The following is a 20,017-nucleotide window of genomic DNA, read 5'->3' on the forward strand; positions in this document are numbered from 1 at the left end:
ATCCAGATGCTGTATTTCCATAGGGGATCCATCATCTGTATTTACATTTCATAAAAATGACAATTGCAAAAGTAGGTCCACATACCCAAGTTGTTGCAAACATAATTAAATGTTTTCCGCTAACTGAATGAGTATCGATTTTTAAAAATTTAAACTCAATGAATTACAGTTAAATAAAGCTGAAAATTCAGTTGTTCAGACACATGTGCCATATGTCAAGTGCTTGGTAACCTTGAGAGGCCAGGAGGTGCTGTGAAAATTTAAGGCATCGCGCTACCCTGAAAACAGTCTCGGTGGATCTTGCCATACAAAAGCAGACAATCATTCTGTAAGCCCCTGAGGAGTCTCCTGAGCTGAGGACAGCTGTACCACTGGCATAGCTCTTGTCCCCAATGTGATGGGACATCTTTTGAAAGCAGGGACCCTGCATGAGTGGATATTTCATTTTGACTGAGTCTAACACAGTACTTGTCGCACTGCAGGAATTTGATAAATACTTGTTCATTTAAATCGAATGATGCATCACTCTGCAGATACAGTCTGTGAATATTAATGAAATTCATTAATCATCATTAATATTTTCCTGGCATTCATCAACTATGACTAGCTAGCTGATCGGTACCAGCTGAAGTCCCCTTATGACCCCGATAATCCCAACTCACATGGTATTCACAGAGATGACCACTCTCAGCCCATCTGACTGAAAGATGGAAAAAAAAAAAGAAACTCGCATTTTATTACATTTATATTCTTCCCTTGACAATTATTGAACTTTACGAATCTCAACCTCATTACGTTTGGATAGGAGCCAACTGTCTTTAGGAAAGAGTACTAAAAATTAATGAGAGTGAATTGCTGGGGGGAAAAAAAAGCTGTGGAAAGAAGACATATGGTTAATGATGACATATTATTGCAGGAAAGTGCAGTAGTTTGCACAAGTGCTGGCGACAGGTATTGGGCAGGGGACAGTGCTGACTCAAGCGCCGGGAACCACGCAGGTCTTCTCCAAGCGACTCAGAGATGCTGCTCCTGTACCAGGACCCTGTGATCAGCACCGTGACTTCCTGGTTGGAGACATTCAGCACGTAATGGGGACTTTGTCTCGGAGAGAATTGCAGGGCACAGCGACCATCTCTAAATTGAACTTCCCTGTGTCTGAGGTTAGCGCAAACACAGGAAACATCTGAACACCATACACCTGGTTCAACATCATGGGTGCTGAGATGGCTGCCGTGTTAAATTGTCTGGCTCAGAATAATGAAATGGTTTTTCCTGTACTCAGGAAATAGCGGAATAAAGTGAAAGACATTTTCTCGTTTGAAACATACACATACTGTCCGTCCCTCTATTTATGGAAGGAATGTTCCCTAAGCATGCTGGATTCAGATGCTTTGGTTTAGGGAGTGGATAAAAGACTTTATTTTGAGAACAGAAGATGAGGGAAATAGAGTTTTTAGCACAAGCACCTGGAACTAACAAAAACAAAAACCCACACTCAATTTGCCTTGTCCATCTTGAATTCCTCACAAATGTTAAGAGAGTGACCTGTTCACAGTCTTTTAAATGTTAATGGGATTTAAATTATCCAAACCAAATAAGATGTTGGAGGGAAACAAAATGACTATTAAAGGGGGGTTAGGATAATAGATTGCAGAAATGGCCCCGATCCTGCCCAAATTCACAATCTATATTACCTGCAAGTTTGGCAAGTCTGAAACAGAGGTCTGAGTCTCGAAGCTTACCATGCTCTTACTAGAATCTTTTTTATAACCAGGTCTCGGTCAGCTCAAACTCAGGATAAGTGGATGGAAGAAGAAACACACACACACACACACACACCTACAAATGGAGCTTTTCCTGCATAGCTACTCCTGTTACTTGAAGGTCTGACCCAGTGACTAGATGTTGGGTAAAAGTGGGTGAGAGAATGATCTCCTTCCATGTGTTTCCATACGGTTGATAAATGAAAGAGGAAAAATCTTTCTGTAAGTCTCACTCCAAATTGCCAACGTTTAGAATGAGAAGGAGAGTCTCCAAGGGCTAAGCAGTCTTGTTCGTGACCCAGTCTCCAGTCTGGCCCCAGAGGTAACTCTTCCTTCCTCACTGTTCCAGCTCCATCACCCCCATACATGTCTTCCTTCTCCTGGACTCAGCAGGGCCGAGAGGGACTCCACCCATTACCATTCTTTAATAAGTAACCAAGCCTAAAATAAGGAAAATAAACAAATAGTACACAAAATACTAAAACTACGGCCAAGTTTTGTCTGAAATAAGCTTCCCCAGTCAAGCTGCCCACGTCCCTGGAAATGCCCCATCCCCCCACTACACAGATGAGCTCCTTAGCCAGAACCTGACCCCTCTCAGAACTGATTTCTTTCTTGGAGCACGTGTGTTATCTGGATTACAGACCATCGTGTAGCTTCACCTACCCAAGAGTCACTTAGGGCGTTGCCTGCTTCTTGTTTGATGCTGAACTACTCAGGGCTGGGCTGGGCCTTCTCGTGCAGAAGCGTGATCAGGAGAAACAAGCAAACAAGCCAATAATAAACACATATGCTGGGTACACTACACTTCAGATTGAAGTCTACCACTTGCCAGATTTATGACCTTCGGTAAGACAAAGCCCATTTATGTCATCTTTATGATGGAGGTAACCACAGTGTCAGAACCCAGTTCTTGTAAAGGACTGAAACTCGGTCTCCCAGGAGGTGAAACACACTGAGGTAGGACCACATGTTTGTTGATTGAACTATTGAGTGAATGGACTGCCCAGAACTGCTTATACTCATAAACGCTATGCAGTTGTGCGTGCGTATTTATTTTATTATTATTTTTAAAATTTTTGAGATATGTGTAGGTGCACATAACTGTCATAACAACCACTCCAGAAAGATTCCTCTTGTCTTCCCCCGGTTCCCCCTATTATAACATCTGTGCAGTGATTTTAGGACTCTCCATACCCGCTGCTCTATATTGCCTGGTGTGCTAAAGATGATAGGGACACAAGCTCAGTGGAGTTAGAATTCAAATGGCATGCATGAGGATTCAAAGTGAAGATCTTGGCTTTGGCACCTTCATGACTGCCCCTCACCACGTGAGCAAAGGACTTGAGAAAGCAAAGGACTGCATGCGCTTAAGCTGTCTTGTTTCTCTGAGTCACCTACCGCTCTAGCTGTCCCTAGCCTAAGCCACCTGGTGATTTATATCCAACACTAGGGTTGGCCTGTTGCCTGGCTGGGGGCTGGGGAAGAGTCTATTTGCCCTGCTCCCAGGGCCTTGACAAGGAGTCATTCAGTCCACGGCGGCAAAAAGGGATGCAATTCTTCATCCCTGAGGGAAATTCAAGTCCAGAACCACAGCCAGAAAGCTGGTTTTTCAGGTCTCTCTGGGTAGCACATGGGGCACCTTTCACTTAAACATCACTGTGCTGTAGTCATTTACGGATGCGGGTCTCTCAGTGGCATGAGCGGCTTCGTAAGGATAGAGGTCCTATATTATCTCAGATTTTATCTGCAGAACTTGACAATATCTGGCCCTTAGCAGATCGTCAATACGTACGCGTGATACGAGGAAAAAAAATGGTACATTTCTTATTCCACTTCTTTCTTTTTCAATACTATCTCTATTCTCAGTGGAATAGGTGGTGAATTTACAATAAAGGGAAACTTTAAATTATTTCAATTAAATTCATAACTTATGACAGGCATCTCTTTTGCTAGTCTTATAAAACAGGCAGGTGTCATCTGTTAAAACTGACATTTCCACCCTGACTGGTTTATTTGATGAGAGTAAGCATCTGCGTTTGCCAGGCTTGGGCACCAGTGCGGGACTGGGTTAGTGTCACATGGCCTTTCTACATTTGCAAACTCCTGACACTGGGCTTGAGATGGTATAAATGGTCAATGGAGGTTGCCATGGCAGTTGCGAAAGCTGCCAAAGAGATGCGTGTGACTTCTGTAAACAGCATTCCTTCCACTTTACATATTTGACTTGATGGAATTTTACAGCTCAACTCTTTCAGATTGATACAGACTTAAATTTCTGCAAAGTGACTTCTAGGGCAGGACTTTTTTTTACTTATTTGGTTACAAATTGTTACAAGGGCTAGCATTAACTCTTTTCCAAGTGGTTACATGTGCTTTATTACCCAAGCCCTTTGACATTGGTTGTCCCTATGTTCTAAGTAAAAATCCTGAGGCGTATTGATTTGTTCAGATGGCCAGTAAAGGACTTGACTTTAGATCATCCAGTTCTAAATATATAGCTCAGCTCTTTCTCCAAAGTTTTCAGAAGTCTGCAAACACAAGTAAGTGGGAAACTGCCTACATGTCAGCCTAATTCTGGGGGTGGGGGGGGGGGAAGAATAGGAGGAAATAACAGACAATGACTTCTTTGAGTCAGAGACAACCCCCCCCCCAGATTAATTTCTGATAAGAGCTGCTTATCCAGCAAAATCTCCAAAATGTTCAAGGCTCTCACAGCTTCACGCTCCATTTAAGATATCATAGAAAGAAACAGTGACAAGTACGACACTGGGAACTCTCTGGGAGCAGTTTACATGGCCTAAAGACGCGGTCGGCTTTCTTCATCTGATGCCACATTTTTCTTTCTTTTCCATCAAGATAAGAGGATAGCCATTAAATGCATCAGGGCGCAGGGGACTGAGGTTTTAGACCTGTTCTATTCAGTACGGTGGGTACTCCCTCTGTGTGATTATTCGCAGACAAATTTAAATGAATTACAATGAAATAATGTTAAAAATTCCATCCCTTGGTTGCACTTGCCACATTTTCGGAACTCGGTAGCTAAATGTTCTACCTGAATGTTTCCATCATCACAGAAAGTTCTAGCGGGCCGTGCTATTCTAGACCCAGGATGATTAGCTATCATTGTAGAATCTCAGGCAAGGTACAATACCAACAATTCAGTTCCATGTTTTAAAAATCTCTCAGTTCTCCTCTGAAAAATAAATAAACAAACAAACAAATGAATGAATAAATAAATAAATAAATACACGGGCGAAAAGTTCTCACCAGATTTGGAGATCTTAGGGCTATAAATCGCATTTTATTTATGTTTTTTTGTCTGCAGAGCCTCATAGGTGTGATATATACTAGCTATCTTCTACATGCTCCCCGAAAGCAGAAACAAATGTATGGCTGTATTTGTTTTTCTCAACAAACAAATGTGCTAGGATTTGTGACAATACTGAGATATTTGCCCAGAAATAATGAGTAAGTGGCTGTACCAGGAGTCACACTCGAATCTGTTAAGGGAAAGCTCACGTTTGTCCTACCCCAGTTTTCTTCCATAAGGACAAAACAACATCATTGAGGGACCAAGAAAAGTAAGCTCTTATTTAGAATATAACGGCTTATTTACTGCTTCCATTTCTGGAAACAAAGTCCTATCTTGACTTTGGGGATAACAACACATTATCCTCATGTTCTTCAAGTCTTTCCATTTGTTCCGTTTAAAGTTTTTTCCCCATGGGTTTATCTTCCACTGACCCAAACTTAAATGTAGGTACTCATCAGAGGCCTTTCTTTATCTTCCTGTCATCTCCAGCCATAGCATCCAGATTGATTACCAAAATCCATATGGAAAATCCTTAGCTACATAATGATTTCAAGGACTCGGTCTCCCTTGTTCTCCACCTTCTCTTTTCCTCAGTCTTTCCCTCACTGCCATCTATGCTCATACTTAGAATCTGTCACTAACATGCTCCCTCCTTATAATTTTAATTTCCAGCAGCCCATCTCTGATTTGTTTCTATCGCATTTCTCTCTGACTCTGACTCCAACATTTACTGGACCCATCCTGGAGTTCTCTTCCAATTGTCCTCCCACTTCTTCCCTGGCCCCCCATATTGACTTCCTCACTGGAGTCTCCAGTTGGCTCACTTTATTACATACAGTGTCAGTTCCCTTCTCCATCTCCCTTGCTTCATTGGGCATGCCTAGCTACGCACTACAATTGGTTAAGCCTACGTGACTAAGCAAAGCCTACGTCTTTGCTTAGTCACATACTTACAGGTATGCTTACAGGTATGCTTAGTCAGCCATACCTGTAGAGGCAAACACATCTGGGGACGGGAACAAAACAGAACCATACTCAACATCGGGGTCCGGGTCATTGGAGTCCCTTACTGCTTAGCTTTGGCTTTGTTTCTGATTTCAGCATGCATAGACACCCCTAGGCAGAATTCGTTTCTCCTGAGTGAGTTGTGGTACCCCTATTTTGGAAATGGATTGCATTTCTACCTTCTTTCATTGAATTGCATACTTCTTTCTCTCTCCTTTCACTTCTGGCTGGATTACCGTCCAAACTGACCAAGCCTTGACCAAGAGACCAGGTTCTGGCATTAATATTTGGACTGTGTCCCAAGGTAAATAAAACAAAAAAAAAGCATAAAACAAATTAAGATTGGGGAAGTTCTAGACCTTTCTATTTTTTTTTTTTAATCCAAGCTTATTCTAGGTGCCATGTACCATAGCTTTCATCTTTATTCATATAACTTGAAATGCTTCTTCATGTCACCACCTGAACTTGAGGTAGAATCCAGAAGGCCTGGAGATGCTTAAATTTCCCCAGTTTCCCCAAAGATTCTTCAATAATGCCTTTGCTTTTATTATTGTGTGTTCAGATCCATTTTCTACCTTGTAACCAGCACAATCTGTTAACAATATAAATCAGATTATGTCTTTCCTCTGTCTAAATACCCTTCAATTAAATTCTCGTTGCACTGCTAATGAAGTTCAAATGCTCCACCATGATGAATGAGGACCTAGTTAGACTGCACCAGCCTTCTTTCCAACTTCATTCCATGTTGCTGTTGCTCTTTAAGATGCTACTTTCATGGATTTTGCATTGTGGGTACCCTCACAGCCTTCCAATATTCTTGGCATAGAATATTTACCTAAAGTGAGTCTTTTAACTGTCATCTGTCAGGATGTTCTGTGTATTTTCCAGTGTTTTTCCCCAAATTTGTATCTATTTAATTCATTTGTTACTAGTTCCTCATATTTGGTCCTTTGCCCTCCTAAAATGTAAACGCCAGACAGGCACCATCATTCTTTCGCTTGTTCTCAGCACCTCACATGGAACCTGCACTTCGAAGGTGCTGAATAAATGTTGATTGAAGATTTATTTGCATAATATTATTAGAAGCATTTTTATACTATCAGGAGGCATGTTTGCTAGTTACTGGCTGCCTTCACATCCAATAGCATGTGTTTTCATTCATTAATCGAAGCATCTTTGATATAAATGAATGTATACAAGATCTTTGATGTCATTAAGATGATTTTATTACCATGGAACCTATGGATGTGCAAATTCATCTTTCCCAGAGGCTCCAAAAGACATATATATGAGCAACAGTAGAAAAGGAAAAGATGTAATAATTGGTTGCTCCATGGTCTTATCTGTACAATCCCAGGACAGATTTGGTAACCAGGGCTGGAGCGCCTACTCTGGAAAAGTAGTCACTCCTCTAATCCTATTCTACTCATCTGAGCCGTAGAAAAATGTGCCAGATGGAGACAGTTGAATGAAAACTGGGTGGAGGAGCAAAAGACAAGGAAAGGGTAGAGAAATCCCTCTGGGCTATTGTGGCCCTGACACTTTAACATGTAATGGGAAGCAGAGAAAAAGTGCATCCAAACTCAGGACATTTAAATACCTGTGACTCCATCCGCTCTACAGCACAACTCAGGTAGCACAGCATTCTTTCTCCCGTGGTAACAAGAAAGGGAAGCAAAAGCCAGAAACATCAAAACATCTGCTCCTCTGTGCACCTGCTCTTTGAGTGGTCCCTCTGTCACGGACTCACACTCGTATATGTTGGATGGTAAAGATGTTAGAGACTAGCAGGCTGGGGGATGGGGCATTTTGGATGAGATCGATGAGGAGGCCCTCTCTGATAACGTGACATGTGAACAGACACCTCACTGAAGGAATGGAGGACACTACGGAAGGCCCGAGGAAGCAGGGCTCCAGGCAGGAGCAGGATCGGAAGCGGAGGCCCTGAGAGGAGCGCGCTGGGTGTGTGTGTGTCCTGGGAGAGGGGCCAGCAGCTGCCAGAGCAGAGGAAGCCAGGCGTGGTGGGAGGCCACCAAACAACGACAACACAGTATCAAGAATTTAGGGACTGTGAGGACTTGGAAATTTTTTTTGGAATGACAGAGAGAACCATAGTGGTATTGAACACAAGAACAATTGTTTTGAATTGAAGATTAAAAAAAAAAAAAAAAACACATGAGATTCGGAGACAAGTAAAGTGAGTTCCTACTTGGTCAGTAAGGGGAAGACCAGTGCTTGCATTCAAGGCTTCTGAAATGACAAACGGTGCCATTTCCAGTCCTACTTCACAGAGAATCAAGCAGTTTGAAAAGAGGCAGAACATAGGAAATGCAATGAGAGAAGATGAAGTCAAGTTTGGCAAGACAGGAGCCAGTGGTCACAACAGAGCTTATGACATCATGTGTGCGGTTTTGGATTTTTTTTTTTAATTTTGTGATTACCGCCTCCTTTACTGGGAATGGTAAAGAAACCACTTAATGGCTACATTCATCCTCTGACTCCCTTCAGGTTTGAAATGTACCAATTTCACTCCCCCCTGGGTGATTCTTTCCTGGATTGCACAGGGCAGAGGCTGAATCAGGATCACCTACTTTGTCTGTCAGGGTTTCAGGACTGCTAGCCAGGTCCAAAACATTTGTCTTTCTTGCCAGTAGCTATTTCATGGCTTCGTTAGCTGAGGATTTTACTTTATTTTACAGTCTCAAGAATACAAAATAAATAAGGAGACTAAAAGCAACCATGTCAGATATATCTTTCAAGGATTCTGCCAAGATCTGTCAACCTGCGCCTCTAAATAACCAGTGACAAATTGTTGTGTTGACATATTTCTCCATTTCCCAGTGAATAATTAACAGCAAATGTCAGGGACGGCTGGTGAAATAATTTCAAACAAATAAAAACCTACTTCTGACTCATTTCCAGCATCCGTAGCCCTCTCCACTACAGATAACACTTAGGAAACAAAAGCAAACTACTTGTGATATTATCAGAAATCTGGGTGCCTTCTCGGCATGGCAGAATTCTTTTTTCTTATCATTGTCATAGTGAAAAGATGTGGAAAATACATGGAGAGGCAGCTGAAGACAATGAAGGGAGTCTGTTATTTCTACGGCAGTGGAGGTGTTGTGGTGTGAAATGAGCAGAGCCTCTTACTCAGCTGAATGCAAGTTCCCATCTTGAAAATGATGCTTGCACTGTGACCTTGAGCTCCTGAATTCATGTTTGCGTTTTTCATCCGTTAAACAGGAATAATAACCCCTACTTTGCAAGGCCGTTGGAAGTTTGACATAAAATATGCTTAATTTGTGAGGGTCAAAGCAAGTTTGGTGTTCAGTAGCATACTGGAGATTCTTCATGAGTGAATGAATAATTGATGCGTGGATATGCTTCATACTTCCCATAATGCCTTGCTCACAGTAGGGACCCACAAATTGTGCTTCCTCCGCTTCTTTTTCCATTAAATGCCTCTTCTTTGAAAATGGTTTGGTGTATATTTACTCCAGGTTGTGGGGAGAACAGTGGATTATTGAGGTAGGAATGGAAAGTTAATGAAATGTTCTGGGCTTATTATTCAACTATCAAATTGGAACTTTAGCATCTACCACGAAGGGTGCTTTGTATATTAAATAAAACAGTAGTTAGAATATTACATTATAATATTATCTGGCTAAGAGTAGTCACTCAATAAATATGAATCAAATTTGAATCAGCTATACATAAGATTCACATTTTTTTCCTGGTCACCAAATTTAGTTTCTTCTTCCTAATAGTTAAAAAGAAAAGTTTTTTGCTTAGTACAAATAAGTACCTTACGTAGTAGAAAAATTGTAAAAATATTTTCACCTTGGTAGAGATTTATTAATTTGGCATCCACTCTTAAATTATATGGTTTGCACAGACTTCGTACCAGAAGAGAATTAGCAAAAAGACTGAAATGAAAACGTGCTTAGTTTCTGATGTGTTTTCCATAGTGATCTATGACTATTCTTTGCCCTGTAAGAGTAAGAAAATCCTACTTTTAATTAAAAAGATAATTTTAAGGTTTATTTCCAAAGCTGCCCTCTTGATGAAAATAGAATAATTTTTTGCAACTATGTGAAATATCATATATTTTTAGAGTGATACTTATCAGTATATTTTCCATCTATTACTTTTTAAAATTGGCTCTGCCATAAACCAACTAACCCAGACATACATATTTATATTTGGCATCACAAAAATATCGTCTTAAAGAATTTTTATCTTTCATTTGCAATTTGATTATATTTTTATATACCTCTAAGTGTAGAGCACATTTACAAATGCACCCTTCTACAGTAGAAGATAGCAAACTATGGGCCACCACCTATTTCATATGGCCCTTGAAGCTAAGAATGGTTCTTATATTTTATTTTTCTTTGTTTTGTATTTGCTTGCCTATTTTTATTATTTTATTTTTTGTTAAATTTATTGGGGCTCGTATACTTTTAAATGGTTAAAAAAATCAAAAGAAGTACAAATTTTAATTTAAAAAAAAGTACAACGTTAAGTGAAAATTATACAACATTCAAATGTCAATGTTCACAATAAAGCTTTGTTGGAACACAGCCATACTTACTTGATATACATAATCTATGGCTGCCCTCATGCCACAATGGCAAAATTGAGTAGTTGTGGCAGAGACTGGATGGCCTGAAAAGCCTAAAATTTTGGCTATCTGGCCCTTTACAGGACAAGTTTATCAATCTGTGCTCTACAGTACATTAAAAGTTTTCCATATATTTTGGCAGCTGAAGTTCAAAGAATCTGTGCCTTATCTAAAAGCACATCAATAATCAGAGATGTAACTTGCATTGGAAAGTAGCACTTCTTGTCAAGGAGTTTGGTGAATAAAGAGGTGAAGAAGTGATGATATCATTAGATTAAAAATGCTTTAGAAATTGCATGGGAATTTATGAAAATTCAGACTCGCTAACTATGAATTTATCTGTGAATGTCTAGAGATGGTAGCGCTTAGCAAAAGAATTCCTTTCCAATTCAAATCCAATTTGTTTTCTTCTTTGTGAATTAAACATTTATGAGTTACAGTTATGAGATCCCGAATAGGATTTTCATTTGCTAATGCAAATACATTTCTGGCCAAGTGTTGTACCTGATTGATGCATGTTCCTGTCCCCCCCATCCAACTCTTCCTGTTTATTATTTTCACCCTTCTTTATTCGCATCCGGAAAGTCTGACAGCCCCAGAAATGGGGGCACTCAGGAGACAAGAACAGTTTCAGACTCAAAAAGCTGATGAAGTTTACAAAACTCTGATCTAAAATAAGATGGTCAGTTGAATTTTAATCCAGCCATACAGACTTTGTTTTTGAAAAAAAAAAAAATCCCCCTTTTTTTTCTGACACAATTCAACTCAGATAGGACTTTTGATGGAGTTATTTTTCTTTGTGATTTCGCCCACAAAAACAGGGGAAAAAATAGGTGTTTTGCTCTTTCTTTGTCTGATAATAATGGCTCACCAAAAAGAGCTTGTTTCAGAATTTAGTGAACTGTGCCATATCTTTCCACGAGGGTAAGACAAGACCAGCTGTGAACCTCAGGAGCTAATGATGGGCACAGTGACAGTCTGACAACCTGATTGTGAATTTTATGTGTCAACATAAGATTCATAAGTTATACATGAGATGAGCCGTGGTGCCCAGATAGTTGGTCAAACATCATTCTGGATGTTTCTGTGAAGGTGTTTTTGGATGAGATTAACATTTAAACGGATAGACTTTTAAGAAAGCAGATCTTCCTCGCTAAGGTGGGTGGGCCCATCCAATCAGTTGAAGCCCTGAATAGAACAAAAAGCTGACCTCCTACAATGGGAAGGACTTCTGTCAGCAGATGGCCTTTGGACTTGAACTGTAGCAGCCAGGTCTCCCGGGTCTTTAGCTTGCCTGTCCAGCCTGCAGATTTTGGACTTGCCAGCCTCCATTGTCTCATGTGTCAATTTCTTAAAATCAATCTCTCTCTCTGTTCACTTTGCAATATATAGAAATATAGAATCATCACGTTGTACATCAGAAACTAATGCAGTGAGCCCTCATTTGTGTGGTTTCAACCAACAGCCAAATTTCGATCCACAGTTGATTGACTCCATGGATGCAGAACTCATGGACGTGGAACCTGCACATACGGCAGGCTGACTAAGACTCTTGAACATCCAAGGGTTTTGATATCTTTGGAGGGTGGTCCTGGAACCAATCCTCTGCAGATACTAAGGGGAGGCTGTATAATGGTATATTCAATTATACCTCAATTAAAAACAATTAATTTAAAAAAGAATAAAGAATATGTCTGTCCCAAACATTGTAATGCCATTTGGTTTAATGCTGTGCCTGGATTGTAAATAAGTATTTGTAGGAGATAAGTGTTTGTAGAAATGAAAGAAAGAAGAACAATATGGATTAGTAGGAAGAGTCCTGGCCTTCCATTAAGGTCTCTCTCTCTCTTTCTCTCTCTCTCTCTCTCTCTCTCTCTCTCTCTCTCTCTCTCTCTCCTCCCTTCCTTCCCTTCCTTCCTCTTCCTCCTTCTTCTCCTCCTCCTCATCCTTCTTTTCTGTTTCTTCATCTTCTTCTTCTTTGTTGGAAATGAGGATTTAAAAATATATATTAAATTTATTGGGGTGCATTGGTTAGTAAAATTATATAGGCTTCAGGTGTACAATTCTGTAATACATCATCTAAATATTGCATTGTGAATTCACCACCCAGAGTCAGTTCTCCTTCCATCACCATATATTTGACTATTCAGCTGGCATTGAGAATTTCAGGCTTAATTATGGAAAAAAGAGTGTACTAGAAATGTGTCATTGCCTGATGGCCAGCTTTGAAGGAGTAAAAGTGGAGGAGTTTGTTGTTTGCTTAGTGGTTTCTGGAGAACGTCTGTATTTTTAATAGTAGGGACCATTCAAACCATCATCATATTTAGGATTTCCAAAATTATAGTGTCACGCCAAGAGAGACTGCTATGAGATTGTGTAGTATTCTATAAAGGTAACTCCTGGGAGGAAGATAAAAAGAGACAAAGGATAAATGCACACTTACTCACAGACAGTTCTGAGGTTGTAATCCCTATAGATTCAAGATTCATGACAAGTAGAACCAGGAGAAAGGTCTTTGCAAACACATGTGCAAAGGACATTTGGGTATAGATGTCCATTATTATTTCTAGATTATAATAGGCTGTTCTTGAGATCATTGCTCCACCGTGAAGCTAAGTCTCAAAGGCAGGGCCAATTGAATGGATTGAAATAACCAATGGATTGTAATTGATTGGTTGAGGCATGTGTGTGTCTAACAGATATGATCGGCGGGGTGAGGGCTTTGGCAGCAGGAGTGGCTGGGTGGAGATATTACTTACAGTTAGGCCAGCATTATCCTCTTGGTTCTACCTGGGGAGGTCAGTCTAAGTTAACACAGTGCCAGGCTACAGTCATGTAGACTGGGACCCAAGACAGCACTCTGACTCACTGGAGAATTAGAGTTCAGCTTGTGACTCAAAGGAGAGAGGAAATCACGTAAGAACACATGCAGAGTTTATAGGAGGAGAACACTGCTCTGGAGCCTGTGCACACCTCGGATTTTATCATGGGCAAATGTGGTCTGAGACAGGCAGCCTGATACCAAGGCTACACTAATATACTACAGGGATTCGTCTGAAAGGCGCAGAGAGCAGGCGAGGCTGAGTCCTAAAGCATGAAGACCTTCGTTCCCAGGGACTTTATTGGACTCTAGCCAACTGAGGCCACTGGCAGCAGGGGTGACCAAATAGCCGGGAGAACTTAAATATCACACACAGTAGTATCAGTGGACCTCTCTCCTGGGAAATCATAAATGTGGATTTGGGTCACTTGTGTATCGAATAAGGATAAAGGGACAGTGTTGCTCAGATCTTACCATCAACTGATATTATTCAGAGATGGATATATATATATATATATATATATATATATATATATTCCCCCCTCCCCCCGTTTTTCTTTATGTCTCCATAAGGCAGATGGAGAAGAACACAATCTAGAGAATCACAATTCTGGCTGGCCTCCCAATCAATACCTATCTGCAGGGGCAGATCAATCTTTTGGAGATGAGAAATAATAAAAATAATCTTAACATTTAAATTCTATCTGCTCAGTGCTATCCGGGTGTGGCTGTCATTTTGTTTCTTCGGTTCAAGCGATTTATCAAATCCTAATTTGGCGACATAACTTCTATCATCCATCCTACATACTACTTGTATGGAGAGACTACAAATTCTTTCAAACTAAATCTTCTCGCTCCTGTAGAATCACAGAGCTAGAGAGTAGCCTTACAATCCACCATGAGGAAAACTTCTCAATTGGAAGATGTGAAAACCCAAGGAACTCTAAGGGAAAAGATGTCTATCAGATGCAAATTTCAAAGTACTCTGAAGTAAAGTTGAAGGAGAGAGGGAGACAGGTGTGCCCTTGAGTCAGGACAATCCAGCACTTGCCAGTCTCTGAATAATCTAAATAAGAAATAAGTCCCAGTATTTGAATGGCTTTTTCCCAGCACTAGGCACCAGAGAAGCAGCCAGTCGTCTTGGCTTTGGTCTGGAATGTCATGGTTGTGTGCAGGTACATATGGTAAGACACACACAATCAAGTAGTTTTCTCATTTTTCCTAGAGCTCCCATCATGGAACTGTCTCCGAGCCCTGTAAAGCCCAGTTCCCCAGCTCTCAGCTCTGTACTCTGCTTAGACATTTTATTTGAAGTTGAAGTTGATGGCTTTATTCTAATATCTATCTATTAGTCTTTTTTTTTCTAGGATGCTTTTTAATTTTACTTATTTATTTTAAATTCATTTTGATTAAATTAATTGGGGTGACATTGGCTCATAAAATTATGTAGGTTTCAAGTGTAAAGGTCTGTCATACATCCTCTGTATATTGCGTTGTATGTTCACCACCCAAGGTTAAATCTTCTTCCACCACATTTGACCTTCTTCACTCTTTTCACCTCCCCCCCCCCGCCTTTCCCTCTGGTAACCATTAACCTGTTGTCCGTGTCTATGAGTTTTGTTTGTTGGTTTCTCTTATTCGTTTGTTGCTTTCAGTTTTATATCCTACATGTGAGTGAAATCATGTGGTTCTTGACTTTTTCTATTTCACTTAGCGTGATAATCTCAAGATCCATCCATGTTGTTGCAAATGGCAGTATTTCCTCCTTTCTTATGGCTGAGTAATATTCCATTGTGTATATGTACATTTTCTTTCTCTAGTCATCTGTTGAAGGACAGTTGGGTTGTTTCCACGTTTTGGCCATGGTGAATGTGCAATGTCACCAGCTATTAGGGACATGCAAATCCAAACCACAGAGAGATGAAACCACCTTGTGCCTGTCAGAATGGCTATTATCTAGGAGTCTTTTTACAAAGGAAAAAAAAATAAACGTTTAGGTCCCTCCACATGTGAGTGTAACACCTCCCACTTGGTTTTCTTCTTTCTATTTTCCTTGTTTTTGCAAATATCTTGCAAAGGATTCAGGAATGCCTATCTTATGCTCAAGAAAACCAAGCCAAAATTTTAGGGACTTTCTCTAAGCTATTGACAATATGAAAGAAAAGAAGCAGGTAGATGCAATACACACTCAACTGCTTGGAGGTTGGTTTGGGACCTGCATTGCTTTTTAAGCTTGGGTGTAGGAAAGGAAATAATCTTGGAGGAGAAAGAAGAAAACGCTATATTATAATGTGATAGAACATCTATGTGCATTTTCCTTCACGATACCATTTTTCTGTTATTGTACCATCTTTCATTGTTTTAAAATCATTTTCTGCTGTTCGGTGGATACTGAGTGAATGTGTCTGTCTTTTTTCCCCCTTGATTATCAGTTACATTTTTTTGTGGTTCCACACACATCATATGTACATTACAATTTATTTTTTATTTTTTATTTTTGTGTACGCTATCTCTTCTAGAGCCGCCTCATGCTTCCTGTCTTTCCCAGAGAGATCAAGGTTTTGGCCAAGATCTGAGTTGGGTCAGGTTCAATCATAATTTTATGGGTCTCCATATATCTCTAATCTGCCCCTGTGTGAACGTAGCCCCGCCCTCAAGGACCACAATCTGAGCTTTTGTTTGAGAACCTGGTTTGCCTCTGTCTTATGTGCTGGACATTTTGTAGTGTAGAGATTTTTCATTTATGTCTTTGTTCCTCTGCCTCAGGCAGGTTCAGATTCTGACTAGGTTCCTGAGGGTGGGAAGCACAGGTGCTTACTGCAGGCCCCTCCCCCTGGCAGGGCTCTCTACGCCTGGGTTTCCTGTGATTCCTCCTGCACCCCTAGTCCAGCCCCAGACTGCTGTGTGGCTTCAGAACTTCGTGGCACGTGCTGCCATCAGAACTTCAGGGGGTGGACCTTTCCCACCTAGAGTCCTTGATCCCTGCTCAGCTTGTGTCAGACTCAGCAAATGGAGCCAGGGGGGGAAAAATACAGCGGGAGTTCTTAGCTCACCTGGGGGCATGGCTCTTCCTGCTCTGGAATTTTAGTTCCTACAGTTGTTTCCTGAAGCATCCAATTATTGTAACCATAGTAATTTTGTAATTTATCTCTATTCTTGTATGCTTATCTCCATTCTTTAAGTGTGAGTGCTGGCCTGCCACAATTAGCCCAACCTACTCAGAAATGAAGGTGTGGAGAACTGGATTTGAAATCCAACCCCTGTATTTATGAGCACTGAGCAAATTCCAGGACATGGCACTTCTGTCTGAGTATCAGTTCTTTCATATAGAAAATGGGGCGGAAACTGCGTTAAATGTGTGACCTCCCTCTAGCAGGCATACAGTAATGTTTGATATTTCCAAACCGACACATATCCATCTTTCTCCCACAAGATTTTTGACCTTTTGTTATTAATTCAACAGTGACCTCTTTTTAGGTTTGTTTTCCTTTGTAACACATTCTACTTGTGTCACCTGAGACACTGCCATGAAAGATTGTGAGCTTCTGGGCATGCTATACACAGTGCGTAAAATATTAGATCACACTGAAAGGCAATGTTGTGTAGCAGAGGCATCAAACCAGCAGAGACTGACTCATGCAAATGGAGTGGCAGCTTGTAGATCATCCAAGGGGAAGTCAAGGTCGAAACAAACCAAAGGAAAGCATCATGCATCCTTCCCCAAACAGCACCAGCCCGATTCCGTTGTATGGATGAGTGTGCGAGTGCATTTTCAGAGGAAAGGGTTACCTTTGCAGGGGAGAGAAATGAGGAGCACTGTGAAAAGTGCAGGGAGAGAGGCAAACACTGAAAGTGAATAACAACCAAAACAGTGGAGAGAACAGGAGGGAGAGTGTAAGTCTAGAAATAAAGGGATGGAAGGATAAAAAGAAAGCGGCAAAGGCAGTCATGGCAGAAAGACTAACAGTGCGGGAGAGAAACTGAAAAAGGTGGAGAGAGAGGGAAGGATGCAGTGAGCAGAGGGAGACATGTAGCAGTGTAGTTCGAAATAAGGGAAGAGAAAAGGAGAAGAAGCAAGGAAGGAAAAGGGAGCAGGGCGAGAGCCGGGAGTAACCACAGAGCTACTGCAGGAGAAAGAGGATAGAAACACAGAGGAAAGAAACCGGAAGAGACAGAGAGTAAACCAAATGGAGGAACAGAGAGAATGGAGATACCAAAGGTAAAAGGGAGATAAGAGAAAGTGGGGGGGGGATAGAAAAATATGATTAAACATAATATTTAATTCAGTTAAGCAATTGCGGTGTGCTAGACACCCTGCAAACTTGGGCTGTCATAATTCACCAAAGAAGCCTGCAGTGCGTCTCCTACTTTCTACATTTTATAGAGTTTGAAAATGGGTTCCAAGGACCTGTCATTGGGGGTTAAGCTGTAAGACCATTCCAGGTCTGTATGTCGCTGTCCTTTCCAGTCCGCCAAGCACAGACATAAAAGTGTGCAGAGTGAGAAAGTGATGAAACATGTCAGAACGGAAAGAAACATGGAGACTGAGGGAGCTCTGACAGAGAGCTGTGGACACAGAGCTCAGTTTGTCAGGACTGCAAGTTCTCTGTCTCTAAAACAAATTCAGATTGCCAAGTTGGTTTACCCAGTGTGGGGATGTCTCCAAAGCACATCATGGTCTCCTGGTGTTAAGTCACCGGACTTAGGGACGTGGCACCTAACTTAGTCAAGCACATTGGAGATACTCTGTTTTCCAGCTGCAGCTTGATGTCAGGTGGAAGCAGCAGATTTTCCAGCAGGCTTCCCTGGCTCCCAGGGCTGCATCATAGAGGCCATACTGTTTCCTCTGGGGACGTGCATTAATCAATAAAAAACAAGGGCAGCGCCGGCGCATGTGCTGGTGACGCACGTGTCATATGGAGGAAAGCAGAACGCGATGGGATTGAATACAAGTGGCTCTGAAGAACTGTAGCAGGCAGTTCTGGAAAGGGATCCCAGATGCAGCAAGAGGGCTGGGGACAATCAGAGTCCCCAGGAAGGATGGGATCAGCAATGGGGCCAGGAAGGATGGGATTGGTCAACCAATCCCATCCTTCCTGGCCCCATTGCTGTTCCCCTCGTTCTGGTCATCCCCGTGAGTTTGCAGCCATCACCTTCTGACTGCCTTGTCTTCAGTCCACTCCTTCTCACCTCCATCACTCCTGGATTCATCCTCTTAATAGTGGCCTCGCCATCCCATTCTATGGCTCAGGAGATATTGGCTTCCCACTTGCCAACTTGACGGTGAAGAGATATACAATTTGCCTTAGACGGAAATTCTATCCCAGTCTCCGATATCTTCCTTTCATACATCTTAAGCTCTAACTCGTTTTTGGTTTTCTTCCACCAATCCATGAACAGATCTTACTATAGCTAACTCCAAGAATGACAGGGACTTACTGAAGCCTCGAACTGTCTGGCATTGGGCTTTAAACATGACCTTGCATGAGTGTCAGTCATTCGGGCTGGATGCTGGTGAGGGCCCAGGATAGTCAGCTGTTATTTGCTAATAGGAGGGCATTAACTCTCCAGGAGCAAGGAAGCCTAAGCATATCAGGACCTCCTCTGGAGGGGCAGGTACACCTGGTTGAAGACTCCCTCTGCAGGTAGACATGGCATGTGGTTTCCAGGTCTCAGGACCCCAGCTATTGTGTGAAAAGAACTTCAAGTACACCTTGAGGCCCTGACGATTGGTAATCAGGTGTCATTTTCCTGCCTGTGTAACATGTGCTATTAGAAAGTAGAAAGAGTACCAGAGAAACTTTAGACTTACCTCTGCTTCTCATTGTCTGCACATCTTTGGGAAAGTCACTTAATTCTTGAGGACTCAGTCGTTAAGTCTGGGGAAAGTAAGTTGAGCAAAATAATGCAGCAAAATATTCTGAATACCTAAGAGTAATCCTGGGATCATTTTTCTGGCATAGAACACAGCTGTCCACTAATTATAAAGACAGACCTTTCAAAATCTAACTGTTAACTTATTGGAAGGCTATTGGGTAAATCATAGTTATCTCCTTTTCTTTAGGACTCAGTTACTCTCAACTGGACTAAATCAGTTACAAATTGGCAGCCCAGGGACTCAAATCCTTGTTAATAAATCTGTGTTTTATTTAGTTCTGTCAGTGTGTGTGTGTCTCTGTGTGTGTATGTGCACATTTAAATATCAAATGCTTTCAAAGTGAAATATTTATAAACTATTATTGATGTTATTTTTAAAAGATGGCATCTTGACAAGTTAGAGGATCTGGCCATACTGGGCCTGCCTTCCTTTATGGAAAAGCGTGTGAGTAACTTTTCTTCTGACTTGGTTTGTGTTTTCCTAGTCGCCACATCCACTGTCCAACATTTTTACTTATTTACATTATCTGCTTTGCCCTGAGGCTTCTGAATTTCTGGCTACTGAGATAAGTTCTGGGAATTATTTCCACCCCAAAATCTTGTGGTTC

Source organism: Rhinolophus hipposideros, assembly GCF_964194185.1.
Source record: "Rhinolophus hipposideros genome assembly, chromosome: 13".
Lineage (NCBI taxonomy): Eukaryota > Metazoa > Chordata > Mammalia > Chiroptera > Rhinolophidae > Rhinolophus > Rhinolophus hipposideros.